The sequence below is a fragment of the Agelaius phoeniceus genome, chromosome 5 (genome assembly GCF_051311805.1).
Source record: "Agelaius phoeniceus isolate bAgePho1 chromosome 5, bAgePho1.hap1, whole genome shotgun sequence".
Lineage (NCBI taxonomy): Eukaryota > Metazoa > Chordata > Aves > Passeriformes > Icteridae > Agelaius > Agelaius phoeniceus.
This window is the reverse complement of record NC_135269.1, coordinates 27,569,322-27,585,362: the sequence shown is the minus strand read 5'-3', so window position 1 is coordinate 27,585,362 and position 16,041 is coordinate 27,569,322. Positions and strand designations below refer to the sequence as shown.

At 34.3% G+C, this 16,041-nt stretch overlaps 1 protein-coding gene across 9 annotated transcripts in view; it reads right to left on the bottom strand.

The window, feature by feature from the left end:
- Window positions 1-16,041, bottom strand: part of ANKS1B (ankyrin repeat and sterile alpha motif domain containing 1B) — a 408,217-nt gene that overhangs the window by 291,665 nt on the left and 100,511 nt on the right. The window lies entirely within an intron of this gene.

Here is a 16,041-nt window from a genome sequence, read left to right as displayed (position 1 = left end):
CTCATGAGAGCAACAATTACATTAACCACTACAATTACATTCTCTTCAGGGACAGTTTTACAAAATATTTACATTACATATAAGAAAACTTAAAATATGCCTTGTACATATGGATGGCAGGATCCCAGGCTGTGAATGAAGATGAATTACTGCTCTACATTTGAGCAAAATAATGACAAAAGGTCCCATAACAGCAATCTGTAGCAAATTCTAATGATTAGCAAATGTTGAGGGAGGAGGAAAAAAGGAATTAAAAGTTTTACTGGTACAGTAATCCAATCAAGCAGACTGTTTCTAGTTTTGACCATGAATAAGAAGATAACATCCTGTTTCAACAGAGATTTATTTCTTTAATACCAGCAGAAAGCAATTGAATGGGCAAAGACATATTTCCACATCTTTCTTACATTGGACATATGGATGTCTCTGAAAGTCAAGCATCAGACACAAATCAAATATGATATAATAAAAGGCAAAGGGCAGGAAAGCACCCTGACAGTTAGATATTATCATAGCCCTACTAAGAAAATGACTGAAGAACATAATGTCTAAAACAAAATGTGGAGTAACAATTTCTTCACCAAGAATCTATATTAGCTGAGGTAAGCTATGGCTGTAGGTAACAGTTCCTTTTTGGATAAATGATTTATACTGTTAGCATATAATTACATGACTCTTAGTTTTTGGGGTTTTTTCCTGGTAATTGTGGTCATTTCATCTTTATGTAAGTTCATAGTTTGGCAATAATTCAAGGCTTCTCGAAGAATAGGGTTAAGATGACACCAAGAATAGCTTCACTTCAAAATTATTGATGATTTTGGTAGAGAAAGATTTAAATCACAGGTTAAACTAACAAAGAACTTGAAAATGAGCACTGGTAACAGTGATCAGGAAAAAAAATTGTACAAATAAAAAGAATAATAAATAAATAAATATAATAAGTAAATAATAAATTGAATACTAAGATGCATTTGTAATTTAAAAAAAATTAGTATGTACCAGCAAACAATACAAAATTGTTGGTCAGCATTCAAAAAACATATCTAAATGAGGAATGAGATTGTATCTCTACCTGTTTCTACCTTTCCAGTTTCTACGTAGTCAGATTATGAGCTCTCAGTATTAGTAATCTCACATATACAGACTAATAATAACCAGTTTCAGGTAGTAGACATTATAAGATTACAAAATTTGGCAAGTAGATTTCCTGTAGTTCCAAATATAACTTTATTAACTTAAGCCATGTGATTCCTTAAATGAAGTTAATAGAAAATTACACAGAGGCATCGTAACAGCTGAAGAGAAGAAATCCTTCCAACCTTGAAAAAAAAGAGAATTTTTATCCTGTCCATTTAAGTCTGCTGTAAAAAGGCAGAGGCAAAAATTTATTTACCAAGGCAATGACTAAAACAGGAGACTTCAATCTAATCCTTGTACCCTTCAAGAAACATGCATTTAAGTCAGAATGCCAAAACCCTAATTATAGTAAATCTGCCTAGAGAAGCCCATGAAGAAATACTGCAGCCTTAAAATTGTCACAAAACACCCAAGGGAAATTCTGTTCTGTGCCTGAGTTCAGCTGCATTAAAAAAAAATAAATTAAAAGTTGATACACCAAATGTTAGAACAGACTTTGGAACATACCTTGTGTCACCCAACATTCTACCTGTAAAGGCAGCCAACAGTGCTGACCTAGAGAACAGTGAAACCAGCCTGAGATTAGGTCAAGCCTGCAGTAACTGCTCCTCCTTCTGCAACACCTTGTGGGTCTCAGACTTCATAGTCAAAAGGTGCTGACTTTGTTTCACATGTGTACCAAACCAACTTTCTAGAATTGCCTTCTCCAGTTGCCTTTAGAGCACGTCCCCTTTCATAGTTTGCATGCCTCCATTTTGTTTTCAGCTATCTCACCAAGTTTGACATTGCTGTTTTATACTTTAGATGGCTATAAAGGGCTGTTCTTTACTTATCCCCTCCTTGTGATGTCACAGACATAGACACTTGCCATGTCCTCCCCTTTAGGGACTGAGAAATATTAGCCTACTTGCCCAGCTGTTCCAGGATTTTGACCATCTCTGTCACCCTTCATCCTCTCAGTTTTCAATGATGTGACAGGGATGACTTTTTCTCAGATTTCCTCATTCAAGATGAGGGCTCACCAAGCAGTCATACTGACATAATGATTTTTTTTGTACTCTACTCCTTTCCTAATTGCTCTTAACATTCAATTTGATTTTCTGAATGTTATTCAACATTCTGTAATTAACAGTGCATGAATATAAATGTCAGAGAAGAATAAATAAAAATGATGGGGTTACTCAGAAAATTGTCAGAATGTAAACTACCAGCAATTAAAGTCTTCCTAATTATCTCTCTAATAAATAAAATATAATAGTATGTCCAGCAAAAGTTAAATGAGTTAGAGCCAAAAAAGAATTGTTAATACTTTAGAAAGACAGAAATTCTATCAACCCATTAAGTGAAGATGATATACCTTTATTAAAAAGTGCTTATGTACCAAAAAGAAAAAAGAAAATTTCTCATCACTGACATTGTAAAGTCTTTTGGTTGCTGCAAAATGTTCTCCATTTTGCTGGTCCTGAGCATTTCTAGAAATTTCTAAGATCTAAACTAATTCACCAACTTAAATGTGAGCAGATATTGCTCAGGTATGAAGCAATGTGATTCTGTTCTTTTCTTGAAAGCTCTCAACCAACTGCAACAAGTAACTACAGTCATTCTACATGCCCAAGTTATTATCAACTCCATAATAAAAAATTCTACAAATACTTTTCCTTTATCTTTAGTCCTGAAATCAAAATCAGAGTCTAATTTTTGTTTTAAAAATAGAGATTATTCAATCTCAAATTTTTATTAACCACTCCAAATTGCTGAACATGAGACCTATAACTGACCACCATCATCAAGGCACAATTTATCCTTATTTGAAATTATAACTTCACAAAAATAATGTTCTGGGCTTCTCACACATTAAAATAAGTAGGGTTTTTTTTGTGGAAAGGATAAAAATACATACACAATAGAAGTAAAAAAATACCCCAACATTGAGAGTGAGTGAGTCACTCTAGTGGGAAATCACTAGAGAACAGCCACCCATACTGATCAATGTAAATTAGATCTTTTGTCTTGTAGAAAGAAAGAGTAATGTGACACTGAAGTTGCAGAGCACATGCCAGGGACACACTGCTGCCCTTATTCATAGGCCTGCAGTCAGCTGGTTCTCCTCTGAGCATAAGTTTGAAAGTATAATACCTATGATACACTATCTGAAACCTGCACAAGGGTAAGAGATTGTTAATCAGTGGGAATGAAATTGTTCCTAAAATTATCTATTTTTGGCCATTGCAAAGGGTTAAACAGAATTGTGAAAAAATGTGCCATAATATGACTAAATCTTCAAGAACTACATGATGTTGAGTTGGACCTTTTTTTCCCACGTTTTTTCCACATTTTTTCCTTGTTTCTGCCTTCTATATAGTCTTGCCTTCCTTTTAAGAATAAAACTGAATGATGTATGACTAAGGGCTGAGGTATATGCAAGTTTGCGTTTGTATGAGCTATGAATAGAATGGTAGAGGCTCAGGAGACACCTAATCTGAACTGACACCCTGACCAGAAGATAGAATTTGTACTTTACAGAATTTTTTAAATTCTGTCAATATCCTTTTCTATAAAAATCAAGTCACTTGACACTTTATTACTTCCCTGGAACATGGGACAACACACCAGGGTCACACATGACTCTCTTTTAAAGTAGAAATAATCTGGGAAACACAGAAAGGAAGAATGCAATGTATCTGCCACCTTTAGAAATATCTTTTTCATTTATACAGATAGTGAAGAACAGCTATTAAATTCTGACATACCCCTTGAGATCCACGAGGGTATGATGCTGTCTCCTCTGGCTTGCTGAAGGCCAGAGGACCAGCATCTAGAATCCAGGTGGCTGCCCCTCTATCACAGTATGATCAGTTCTGCCCAGCTGCTCCTTAGAAGAGTACTATGACACTTTATTGATGAAACTTTGAGAGTTACTGATCTTACATGCTCCATCAACCCAAAGCTCCTGATTATCCTGAGAGTGAGCAATGAATATTGCATTTATCCCATGTATGTCATGTAATTATGGAATGGTTTGGGTTGGAAGGCACCTTTAAAGGTCATCTAGCCAAACCCCTTGCTATGGGGAGGGGTATCTTAAGCTAGACAGGCTGCTCAGAGCCCCTGACCTTGAATGTTTCCAGGGATGAGCATCTACCTCCTTTCTGGGTAAACTATTCCAGTGATTCACCATCCTCGCTGTAAAAAAAAATTTCCTTACATCTAGTCTGAGTGTACTTGCAGACTTGACATTTGTAAACAGACTGATATATAACCTTGTTGGATTGGGACACTTCACACTGAAATATTAATAAGTAACTGAAGGTTGCTGAGAGGAATCAAGAATTCAAGCAAGAAAGAAGTCCTGACCAGTGACTCAAGATAATTAGAACATTTTTCTGACATGCAGCAAGGTGGAAAGGGAAATGTGTGAACCTGAATGGCATTGCACAAGTTTGCCACAATAATGTACTAAGCAAAAACAACTGAAATTATTTCCTATGTCACAAGAATCCAAAGTAGATGGTGAAATTTTTATTTTGACTGCCTTTCTAGTCTAAGATATCAGGAATAGTACTATAATTTATGGCTAGTAAAAACGCATTTATCTATTACTAATGATTTAACCAAATCAAGTTTCATAGTATCACACAATTAGAATATTTTTTCATGAGTCAAACTATCAGAAATGTTCATTGTTATGACAGCTAGAAACACTTGGATGTGTAATCTGTCATAGAACATATAATAAGGTTCATGATATATTACAGAATCTGGAAAATCACCAATAGTCTCATTTAAAGGTAATGACACCAGAGGATCTACTCTGGTCTGCACAAATTATTTCTAGCAAGGATTTTAAAAGAGTAGTATCTTTTACTCTTTCAGCAAACATCTGAAATTGCAGGTTTGCAGTTGTAGGAATAATACATGTACAGAGTTAAGTGAAATACTTATTTCCCACCAACACCTGAAACAGCCTTTTTAAGTTTCAGAAAGCCTTCCACAGAGCTGAGAAAAACATCAGTTTTAAAAAGCGTGTTAGAATTGTTTTCCTTTTTAGTTAGAAATGTAAATACAATGTTTAGTTTTTCAGAAACCACTCAAAATTTAGATTTGCTTTTTCAAACTTGATGTATGAAAAATTGAGCCTTATTTATATAACACCCCAAATACAGGTTTATTTTTCTCTTTTTCCAATGCATAATTTCAAAAATCCACCTTTTAAATTTAAAAGTTCATACAAAAGCTGTACAGACATAAATCCCTGAAAGCTAAAGGTTCATTAGCTAAAGCTAATGCCTTACAACACAAAACTCACTAATATAGCCTAAACTATAAATGTGTGAAGACATGGGTAAATTGTGAGCATAATGAATGCAGTGCTAACCTCAGCAGCAGAAACATGTCACTATATTTTATGCAGTGTTTTCATAATTCTAACTGGCAGATATTCAGCATTTCAAATGAAGCTAGATTGTTGTAGTCATGTTACATGCTTTCCCATGCATTCAACACTCAGGCCATGGAAAAGAGCAGATGCTTCCTCTAATAAATAACTCACTGTGACAAAGAATATACTAAAAGTGTACATAATGTGGTTTATGCAAATGTTAGTGGTTGTGTTTGGTGATGTAGTGTAATACAATAACAGTTTTAATAAACAATTCTCAGTTTAGCTGAAAAAAACCAATTATAAATAAGAAAGCAATTTCCAGTTTAAATATCCTCTTTTTTTTCTATTGTTTTCATGAAAGATATTTTAAAAAATTATGTCATGTTTGAACTTGAAGCTGTGGGAAAATGCCTCTTTAAAATAAAGGCTATTATGTTAAAAAAAAGATAAAATGAGCTTAAACCTAAGCTCCATGGAAACAATACTTCTCTGCAAGATGCTTATGCTCTAATGCCTACGTTTTAAACATACACACACAGCTCCAACAGAAGCAGCAAATATGAAAACTAACTCCTCACATTATAAGGGTAGTAACCATGGAAAATGATACTGAGAAACCTTATATGAAAGTCAATATTAGACAGCAAATGCAGACAAACAGTTAATGCTCTATGTTAAGCAGACTCACATTTCGCACATTTTATAGCTTAATTTCTGTCAACTACTGTGCCATTAAATGAAAAATGTATGTGTTGCTGTGAAGGGGAGAAAAGAACTGAATGCACTTAAGTAAATCCTGAAGCAAAACACAACTGCTCTCTGAATAGCAACCTTACAGCTGTACACTGACTTGATTGGAAAGCAGATAACTTCACTAAAATTATGGGAGACATTATGGGAGAAATCTTCTTTGAAAAGAGAGACTTAACACCATGTTAACATGTGTTAATCCATTATCTATTACAAATAACCTATATCTTTTTAAAAAATATTCTATATCTGCCCCTACATCTTTTTCTGAAGTAAATACTCAAAAATTTGCAAAATGGAAACCAATTAATTGATATCACATATAATGAAATTGATAGAAGAGACAAATAAATATTCGCTACATCAGGAAAGACAATTTTCCATGTTCAAAAGTTTTGACAATGAAGAAAGAAAAATTTAAGTATGTTTGGTATCAAAGTTATTACTGCAATAGCATAAACCAAGACTCTCTTAGAAGAAATCTCTCCTACACATGCTCCCACAGTAAAATAGAAAGAACAAGAAAGTGTTTTTCAAAATACTAAAGTTATGGAGAGTTGTATTGTCAAAGCGAAAGAACTTTGCTGTGAATCTTACTTTTATTTGTTACATAACTGAAGAGAAAAGTGAAATACAAAATTAACAGGAAAAAAGTTTGAGATTGTTCTTTAAAGATCCCAGCAGCATGCAAAGTTTGTGAAAGTTAATACTTCCTAATTAAATAGTACAAAATAAACTTTGCAGATATTTCAGCAATGTGAAAACTAAGCCAAACAGTAAGAGACAGTTGGAGGGAAGTAAGCTACTGTAAGCTAGAAGTGATGCTTAAAAACAGTAAAACAAGTTATTCCATGGCAACAGGGGAAATATGCACATTAGCACTAAACACAAGTTAAGAGGATATTGCCTATAACTCCTATATTCCTAAATAACCCAGTGATTTTCTATTTCATACCGTAGTTCAGAACAGTAGTTCTGAATGGGAACTCTGCTGTTTCCTGGCCACAAGTGTGCCAAAGCCCACTAACATTCATAACAAGGATTTTTAGTTCTATGGATACAAAAAGGTTGCTGTTCTATGGATACATTGCTCAGTGCTATCTCTTCATACTGCCTATATTCTTGGCAATTTTATGAGGGCTGATGTGGCCATGTTGAATTTCAGCAGGTAAGATGAAAATATAAGTAATAATGTTCAATACATGAACATAATTACTTTATTCATCACTGAAGGAAAACCATTCCACTAAAAAACATGCTACTTCCATATGGCACTTTAAACAAGAAATCCCACCTTTTTATGTCAAAGTTCTATTGCTTTAATTGTTGCTATGATGATGTCTTAATTCCTTGCAAATTCTCAGGCCTAGATATTGTGAAATGGAAACAGAATGTAAAGACTACATAAAATGAAATTAATGAAGATTATAAGGGAACCTAAATCACATTTTCAATAACATTTGAACTTAATTTTTTTTCTATAGGTTCTCTGCAAGATTCCAGTTTGGAACAGTGACCACTCTGCCTATTTAACAAGAATTAAGGGCTCTTGCTTCAGGTTTGCAGTCATACTAGCTGCAATGAATACTTTTATTACAGATACTCTCTGTTAATGTTGTCGATTCGTTTATATACAAACAAACTACTATGTCAAGAGTTTCCCAAAACCAAGATGGTAAAAAGTTCTCAGACAAGAACTTTCTCCCTAATAATTCCATTGCTCTAAGTTCTGATTCATTTATTTTCTTATATTTCATCAAATAACAACTCATCTTCAAAATAGCAATGTAAATGCTAGTAGTTAAAAACTCAAGTAATTTGCAAATTCAAGATCCTTTCAAATTTTCATTATTGAGAAAACAGTGTTGTTAAGTAAAAGAAATTTGCTACTTGGAATGCCGGGATGTCACATGAAACCACCTGAAGCTAGACAACAGGAAACTCTTGGCAGTGGGTCTTTCTTCCTGGATCAAAAAATGACATTCTAGCCACTAAAAATCCAAACTGTGGAGTGTGAGGAGTTCTTCTTTGATCTTACAGTCCTGATGAGAAATAACTGTCTGTGGGAGAAAGATGTTAAGATTGCTATCCTTGAGAGGCACCTCAAAAATTGCTCAGGAACGTTACAATAGAACATTATTGCATTCAAAAGAGACTATAAAAAAGATACACTCGGTCTGTCCACTTCGCAAGTGGGTAGGAAGGACTGAAGGAAAGCCTTCTGCTTGGTCAGCTGTGTACCCTAAGTGCCCTGGTGTTTAACTTGCACATAAATTCAGCTCAAAAGCTAGGCATGTGGTCAAAAACATCCCTAAATTCGTATCTCACACTGGCTGGCTCACAATGGCTTCCTGTTCAACAGAAAAGAGCAACCAGTCAAATACCTTCAGAGATGTTGACACTTTCATAATGATACAAGGAGCAAGAATATCCAGATGGGTTTCTGAAGGAACATTCTGCTGTCAATATCTATTTTTCACAATGCAAAACTACTAGCTCTATCAAACCAGTGTGAACAAGGGAGTATTTAATCACCTGCCTATATACAAACACATTACAACAATTCACTAAAAAGGCTTTATGTGTATATAGAACTGCTGTCTGTAGGTAGTATCTGCTAATCAGAAAAGCTAATTAGGGACAAACCTTTTGGTTTGCAAGTAGTTAGACTGTTGGGCTAAAACACTGTCTGAGAGTTATACACCCAATTTTGCTAAATTCAAAATTAGGTAGCTATAAATAGGACTTAGCATTGCCTAAAGGTTTTATTTTCTCTCTTTTTCTTCACAGTATAAAATATTGGGAAACAAAAACTACGGTGTTATAAAACTATAGCATCTCCAAAAATAATAGTTGGCATGATACTATCAATTTATTAATTTACCTCAATGTCTTCACACTTACACCTTTTATCTCAAAAAAATGCAAAATGCCTGGTGGACTGTTCGTATTATACAGACACATTTATAACAAGTTTTTTTAAAAAAAGCTATCTCCACCTTTCACCAAAGGAACACAGCTATTCTCCATACTATTAGGAGCATTACTGTGACTTCTTTTTTTTATAGTAGATTTTATGAAACAAAACTGCTTATTGCTTCTGGAAAGTGAATAGAGCATTTACATTCTACAGCAATACATATGATGAACATCCTAGGTAAAAAAACATGAAACATGAGATTCCCATTTTCTAGCAGAATTGCCTTTTTAAATGACCTTAAAGTAAAAAGAAGTATTTCACTATAATTGGCAGATCACATTTTCTATCCAAAGTAAATCCAAAATACGTTTTCATGAAAACATGAGACAATGTAGTCTTATATATTTCCCTTTGATGTCTTAAATAAAGTATCCCCCAAATTCAGTTTCATTTATTTTACATCCCGTTCATGAGTTCTTCTCAACTACAGGTTGCTAGTAGTGAAAAAAATCATAACAATCAGTTTGGGATTTTAAGAAACTCTAAGTCTTAGACTAGTTTTGAATTTTGGTGAAAATATAAGGTATCTCTTTATAAAGTTCCATTTGTATGGAAATCCAAGTGGGGTTGAGCACATTAATGCTTATACTTAAGAAATTCATTGATTCAGGATCTATCCCATTTTTAGACTCAGTATAATGGATACCATCATTAAAGGTTCTCAGTAAATACAACCACCAGACATGACTTTAAACCCAAGCTATGCATTTCCTTTTGCACTGCAAGAGAGGATTCACAGTTAGATAGTACAAAGTTGTTCTTTTAAAAAGTCCAGCTGCCAGTCAGGTCTTTTCTTCAGAAAGAAATCAGGTCTATAAATTTTACAGACTTCTCATGGACTCACTCTACAAAGACATGATTTTCTGTACTATAAAAACTGAAGTAAGAAAAAATATCCCTCACGGTTCCAGTATTAGCTTAGTTCTCAGATAAATTTTTAACATAATTAAAAACAAACACACAGAAAACCCCATAGAAAATAGGTTTTTATGCTCAAAAACAGTCCCAAAATGTCAAGTGTTTTTAAAAAGCCCTTCACATAAATACAACCTGACACAAAGCTTGACTGCATGGCTAATCAGTGTAACAAATCCATGTCACAATCACCATGTCCAGATATCTCCACTCAACTGATATCTTAAGTCCAGACACCTCAACACCAGCACTTTTGTGCATAAACTCTTCCTCCTGTTACGATGGTAGGAGTAACAAATTCAGTGTATCTATGATGGCTTTTTTTCCCCCCAGGAAACATTAATACTGAACAATTAGTAGCTCCATTTGGTCAGAATAACCAGGAAGATCAACATAAACTTTCAGGTTTTAATATACTGCTTTAATATTTTTGTTATGAAGCAGTTGAAGTCCAAACATTAAGTTTTTAACATTAAGTTGGAATTTCTTTCATGTACAAAACTAATTGTGATGTGCTACTGCTATCTATTCACTGGGCAATTCAAAATAATTTTCCATTTTCCCATAATTTGAGAAGCAGAACTGAAAGCAAAGACATTCCATGAAAGTGTGTCTTCTGGTTGCCACTAAATTTTAAACCACAAAACAATAAAATATAATATAGTTCTACTATGTAAGATCTTCCCAGATTACAATTGTGACATGTTTCAGTTGGTATGTGACAGTGCTCAATTCAACAGTAATTTCTACATGAATTTGAATACCATTAATAGGAATTAAATTTAATCTTGTAAACCACTCCAGTTATCAATATTTCAGATTATTTCTGACATACATCAATAGTTCCAGTACATTTTGACACTTCTCTCCTTTCTTTCTCATCCTGTTTAATTTTGCTGTTTCATGATCACACCAAGAGATAACACATTCCAGCAGTGACCAGATTTACACAGTTCTGGACAGGGATAAAAACCAGTCATTTACAAACTGCAGAGGCAGTCCTAAGCTTTTAAAGAAATAAACTCATCTGAAGTCCCATAGCCTTACAGAGGATTATAGAACATAGGTGTTAGCAACAATGTGAAAGAGATCTCTGGAAGTCATCTTTTCCAAACTTGCAGTTGAAGCAGAGCTTAGGAGCTTGACCAGTCAATTCTGAAAATACCCAAGGATAAACAGACTATAACTTCTCTGGTTATACTACACACCTGTGTAGTGGTGTGTAGATTATACAACAGTAAAATGCTTTTGCAACAAGACACTTGCAAATTTACATGGGCTACTCCAAATTTACACTGGAAATTCAGAAGCTACATATGCAATACATACCACATGCAAGAATAAAACGTTCAGCTTCATTCCTTAAAACACAATCAGAAAATGTAGCATAGCACCAAAATAAACCACAATTTTTTCAATATACTTATTTCCTATCACTGTTCAGCGGGGTATAATCATCACCTGCTGGTTCTTTCTAGGCAGAATACATATTGCACTTTTCAGTAGCTCCTTCACTGTGTGGGTGGTGTGTTCCTGAAATTACTAATAAGACTTAAAATTACTGCAAAAGAGACAACACTGCAAATCAAGAGTTTGACAGAAATATTTTTATGGGTAGTAGAGCTTTCCATATTACTCCCATTTATGTAAATTTATAATCTAATCTACTAAATTAGGAAGAAAAAAATATTTTTCACTGAAGGTCAGAAACTATAGGAAAGTATTACAGATAATATAACAATCTTACTCTGGCTATCCATACTCAGGCATATTTTAGGTCAAAGCTTTCCCTACTTTGTCTATATCCTCAATAAGGAGACAGGTTTCCTCCCCTGTAACATAGAAATTAGATAATGCCACAATACTTTCTGTTTCTAATTTTGGAGAACTTCAGCACTAAGTAAAATGAGCCAAATCTGCTTCTTTACCAGTCTAGTTTGAAATTTGCTTCCACTGAATGTACTGAAAGGTCAAGTTATTAATGGCTTGAAACACCAAGATGAAATATTTTAGCAATTATTGTTTAATTAAAAACATGTTCTTTGATTTTGTCTGTTTTTATTAAAAGAGAGAAGAAATACTTCCTCTTTTATACTACCTCCCCTGCACCAGAGCAGTTTAAAAATTACTTGAACATTCATCACATTGACCTTAAAATCTAAGAAAATTTTTGAGGCAACTGAAGATAGAAGGAGTTCAAACCAAAAGAATATGTTAAAATGAAAAGAAATAATGCCAAATAAAATTCCCAATATTAAAATTCTTCAGAAAGAGATAACAAAGACCCATGCTGCCTCTCTCCAGAGAGTGTCAGTATGGAGGGTTTTTTAGTAGCAGATTTGATCTCTATGTGAAAACTGAGTTAGTGCATTACTAAAATACTCCATTCATCTCTCATGTATCCTGAGCTGATTTTGAAAATGTAAAAATAATTGCAACATAATGATTTTCAATGTCAGGCTTTCTACAGGACAACCTTAACTAGCTTCTACAATACAAACAGTATACAAAAATCTCTTCCCATCAAAAATTGCTTTTTAAAATTTACTAAAAGAAGTACAGACAGACAAAATGACCTTCTGGAAGGCAGACATTAAATAAATAACCCTATTAACAGATGCATCAAATCCCAAACTTTAAATATTCCCACCATAGCCTGTACTGATGAAGAAACTATTGCATACAATTCTCATCTCCTAAAAATGTAGTTAGGAGTCCACTTTTTCTACCCTCCCTCTAAATAAAAAGGCTTTTTGGGGGGAATGTCTCTCTTCCACAGGAGAACCCTTGATAAAGTTGCTGGAGTTCCTACCTCTAGGAATCCTAGAAATATATAAGCAGAATGTTGATCAGTCTTAAAGGGAAATGTCAAGGTCTCCCAGAATTTCATTCCCTCTTGAAAGATGAAAAGTTGACACTAAGCTAGAAACACAGCATTTAAATATTTAAGTAAATTTGCCAGATATTTTTGTGAAGAGCCGTGCTTCCCAGCGACTGGCAACACGAAGATTTATACTTACAGCTTTTGAATCAAAGTTCAATTTTTCCATAGCAACTGCACTGTTCTCTTTACAGACATTATTTTCATTTTGTAACAGAGGTGTAACAAATGAGGGTGTTCCTTGCTGTCCTCATGTCAAACACATGGAATCACTGTCAGGATTTTTAAGTTGTACATACAACACAATTCAAGTCACAGTCCAGTCAAGCTGACCCAGCAGCATCTTAAATGGGACAGAGCTAAACCTGCCTTATCTCACAATTACTTTATATCACAATTAGAAAAATATGCTGGCATGACTGTCAAGATTAAGGTGTGTGAACTGCTTGCTTTAAACTGATAATACTGAAGGGATCATATAGAATCTGCAGCACTCATCTCTTTGACATTGCAGACTGCCCTCTATTTATCTCTGTACATCAGGCCCTGTTTGCCCCCTTAGCAGAGAAATATTCAAGGTATGCTATACATGAAAAAGAAAATGGAATTATATACATACATTCAGAGTATGCTGCTCTATTCTCAAGAAAATGTGAATATGTATGTGGGTACTGAATTTTTGCCCTAAACCAAAGATTAACTCCAGAACAAAGCAACAGCCCAAATTAATCCTAAATCATAACCTACAAATGGAAAACACTCTTTGCTAAAATAAGAAGACAATCAGTCTGTCTCAATTCCAGACTCCAAAAATCCAGCTGCATATTCTAAACCCCTGAAATTTTTACAAGGCACAAAGATTTTTCCATAAAGCTCTTCACCAATTTTGAGACTGTAAAAGAGTTGATTGTTCTGAGAACACCTGTATTACTGCTATGCTAGGTCTTAAGTAACATTTTACGCAGAACATTCTATAATAGCCTTTCTAAAATGACACTTCCCAGCACAATAGAGACAGCAGTAACACACTGCATGCCAGAAGTACCTCCAGACAAGCTTTTTTCCCTAACTGCAAAAAAGAAACCAAGTTTGTCAAGGAGATTACTGCCCTCTCCTTTGGCATACTGAAAACTGTTAGCTCACTAGGTCACAGATGGACATTTTCATAATCTCACCTAAAACTCAATTTCATGTTATCATTGTGCCTCTGACTGTGTATATAAAGCAAGAATCAATCTTTATGTTTGTTCACCTTTGATGTGCAAACACACTATATTTATATGATTGTAAAATCTATTTTTAACTAAAGGAGAAGTGTAAAATGAACTTGAGTCCAAGAGTAACTGATAGAGACTTTTCCCTGTTTTTGAACCTTTAGGAGAGTACAAATTTTAAGATACCATGTCAAATACCCTTATCTCACTGTTTCTTCATGATGAAATCTGCACTTTCTGATATGTTAGTGCACTGACGTATCAGAAACATATTTTTGTACTTTTACCTAAAAAATGCTATTGCACACAATATATAATTTGTTAGACCAATTCCAGATACTGTTCTTAATCCAGAAACTTACATATATACTTTGTGTTTTCAATCCCTTAGAACAAGACCTTCTCTGCTACTTTCTGAAGTAAATGTGAAAGATCCAACAGATTAGCTAACAGCTTGAAAGACTGCATGCACCGATGGCAACAATTTATAAAAAACAAAGTCACGGACTTTTAGTCTGGAGGTTTTTCACTACCTAACTTTTTTCCTTTCTCCCATAAAAAGAAATCAACAAAAGACCAAAACTATCTCTGTCGTTAATTTTTATGGATAGAAGCAATCTAGAAAGGCAGTCTGTCATATCATAAATGAAAGCATAAGAAATATACTCTTTTTTGTATTTATAATTAAAAATCTTATTGTTCTCAGAGCAAGAAGGAAGAGATATCATAAGTCTGAGATTAAAATATAAGTACAATGAATAACACTCATTCAGGAATTGCTATCTTAAAAGTTACATCATAGTTGGAATGACTCTCTTTATAAATAGGAAAGACATACCAACCAACCAAACAACCACACTTGATTACACATTTCAAATGCATCCCTCAATTTTATAGCACCATTTATGTATATCTTACCTAAAGAACAAACAAGGAAAACAAAAATATTTTCTAAAATTAGGAAATAAAAATGGCAAGTATATTCATCAGAGGCAAGTTTAACAATAATTAAAGCACAGGTGATATTTATATAAGAAAAGTTCAATTTAAGAAATACGTTTTGGAACAAATCTTTAAAAATGAGGAATTAGTAACTAGTACTCCGATTGTAAATCGGGATGATTCCAACAATGCCCCACTTTGCCAAATGTCTAAAATGATGGATAGTATGAAGTAGGAAACAGCTTCTGAAAGGGAGAAGGAATATAAAGGCTCCTTATCAAGAGACAGGGCAGTGCTCATTGTTATTCAAGCACATGAGCTGCCATATCCTGTTTCCATTGACTGCAGGGAAGGCTTCAGCATTGACTTCAAACAGGTGCAAGTCCCACGAGACTTAAAGGGAATAAAACATACAGTCACGGTATGAAAGCAACAGTGTATGAAGCGTGGGGAGACAGGATATGGAATTCCAATGTGGTACACAAGAATCTGACAAAGCTATTTAAATGTAGTGCCAAGTAAGGATGCAACTGGAAAAACACCAGCCATTTCTAAACAGAAATTTGGCAGGTCTTCATTCAATGCTACAAAAAAAAAAAAGTGCAGGAAAAATGTTACACAAACGAGAGTGCTAATTTATAGCAGGGGGAGAGAACAAGGGAGACCCAGAAGCAGCAATAAGCATCATCCTGTTCTGGAGCAATACAATATCACTTGTTCAGGACACAGCTGCTGGAATGCCTTGGTAGATACTGTAGACTGGCCTGCTCTGAGAGTTGCTGGGACTTAGACTCAAATATATTACCCACTGCTATTTATTCTCTTCTGTATTATGATGAGC